General features: G+C 36.7%; 1 pseudogene; it reads left to right on the top strand.

The window, feature by feature from the left end:
• The first annotated feature begins 269 nt into the window (after window positions 1-269).
• On the top strand, window positions 270-1,043 carry LOC141502488 (programmed cell death protein 6 pseudogene; annotated as a pseudogene).
• Window positions 1,044-2,421: the final 1,378 nt, after the last annotated feature.

The raw sequence follows: 2,421 nt of genomic DNA on the forward strand, positions 1-2,421 counted from the left end.
AGGAGCTATCCCAGATTTTTTTTATTTCCACTGAGGCATAATATATTTTGCTCTAACCCCTTAGCTTTCCCTTGTGTGTATCTCTCTGCTTCAAATGTATTTCTTTTAAACAGCATATAATAGAATTCTGGTTTTTAATCCATTCTGCTATCCACTCTGTTTTATGGGACAGTTCATCCCATTCACATTTACAGTTAAGATCACTGATTCTGGCATTCTCTCACCTTCGCGTTTGGCGCTCCACTTCTCAGCCAGCTTCTGACCAGCCCATGGCCACCTACCCCTACCGGACAGCCCTGGGGGTGGCCCTGGGTCTGTGGCTGCCTTGTCGCTACTGGACCAGAGTTTCCTGTGGAATGTCTTTCAGCGGGTTGATAAAGACAGAAGTGGAGTAATCTCTGACAATGAACTTCAACAAGCATTATCCAATGGCACGTGGACTCCATTTAATCCTGTGACTGTCAGATCAATCATATCTATGTTTGACCAAGAGAACAAAGCAGGCATGAACTTTAGTGAATTCAGTGGAGTTTGGAAGTATATCACAGATTGGCAGAATGTCTTCTGGACATATGAGAGAGACAACTCTGGAATGATTGACAAAAATGAACTTAAGCTAGCATTATCAGGTTATTGATTATCTGACCAGTTTCATGATATCTTTATCCGAAAGTTTGATAGACAAGGAAAAAGGACAGATTGCTTTTGATGATTTCGTTCAAGGCTGCATTGTCTTACAGAGGTTGACAGATATATTCTACGATACCAATCAGGATGGCTGGATTCAAGTGTCTTATGAACAGTATCTTTCCATGGTCTTTAGTATTGTATCACACTCACCTTTGGAGGTTATCAATGGGACTGTTATGGAAAAAAGACTGTAAATGCTAAATCCCCTGTTTTATCACATAATGAAAAGGAACACTGATGCAACTCAAGATTGTCTTCCTCCAATATTTTATACAATTGATATGTTTATGTTTCAGAATCCTAACTGTATATATGTGAAAAGGCTAATTAATATTTTACCATAGTAACTATAGCCATGTAGTTTTCCAGATGCAAAAATGGATTTAGTTTCTGGTCATTTGTGCCATGAAGTTGAATATGTGTAACTTTGCTTCTGGTATCCTGCATGAAAAATGCATTTTATCTTTTGTAGATGTCTCCACTCCTGGCAGAATGTTTCTAAAGAATCAGAATTTTAAAATAGTATGGAACTTGCACATAAGGTTTTTCATGTGCCTTACTTTTGTAAAAGGGGTTTATTGTATCCATTTTAATATGTAACTTAAGCAATAAAGAAAATGGAAAAGAAAAACAAAAGATCACTAATTCTATATTTTCCTCTATACTTTCTTTCTCCATTTATATTATTCTCTTTTCTTTTTCTTATTCCTTCTCACCAGAAAGAAAGTCAACTTTCTGTTTATTTTCTCTTATACCTTCCCTTTTATCAGTCCCTTCTTCCCTCATCTTTCCTGTTCCCAATCTTCCCCTTTCCTGTAGATTTTAAACCCAAGTGGGGATGTATTTTATTCCCTCACTGGGCTAAACCTATTGAATAAAATTTACTCAACATTCACATCTCCCATCTTTCCCTCTAAAATTGTAAATCTTTGTGCCTCTTCCCTTGGTGTTATTTATCTCTCTAGTATCATTAATCAGGTATCATCAAACACAGTTTGATTATTTGACTGCTTGATAAGTGCCTATTGTTATCAAGATATCATCACAGATTGTTCACTTGATTGTTTGATAAACAGCACTGACTCAAATTTCATCAAATTATAATTATAATCATTTTTTATCTTACCCCCTTTTCAAGTATCTTTCACGGACACACAATCCTCCTCATGAGCCAAAATATCATCCAAAGTCATATCATTTCTTGAACTATTTGTGCCCCTCCCCCCCACCCCCAGCCTATTTTCTTTCACACTTCACCTTGCCTCACTCCCCACTCCAGGGTACTTAACACCTTAGTAAGTAAAGCACAGGTAAAGTCAAACCCTCACCTAGTTAACTGTAAGAATCTTAAAGCTCTCCAAGTACTGGGAGACTCTGGAAGTCTCACCTGAGAACTTTACAATTGATTATAATTTACAGAGACACTGACCCAGGTTCTGCAGTTCATGATAGACAAGGTGATAGGCGCCATGTGATTAAAGTGAGTCAAAAGATAATGAGACACTAAAGTTTAAAGTTAACACCCTGCTTTTCTTCAGGACTTTTTTGTCTCAAACATAGTGATGTGATCTTGGACCTCTACAGTTTAGAGGTAAAATCCAATTACATCTATATCCTTTAGGTTCATTCTCTTCAATTATATTCTACCCTCTAATTATCCTTAGAGAAGTAAAGTTCTAAAAAATTAGAAGCATTATATCTTCCCTTTTAGGGATGTATACAATTTGATAG

The sequence above is a fragment of the Macrotis lagotis genome, chromosome X, assembly GCF_037893015.1.
Source record: "Macrotis lagotis isolate mMagLag1 chromosome X, bilby.v1.9.chrom.fasta, whole genome shotgun sequence".
Lineage (NCBI taxonomy): Eukaryota > Metazoa > Chordata > Mammalia > Peramelemorphia > Peramelidae > Macrotis > Macrotis lagotis.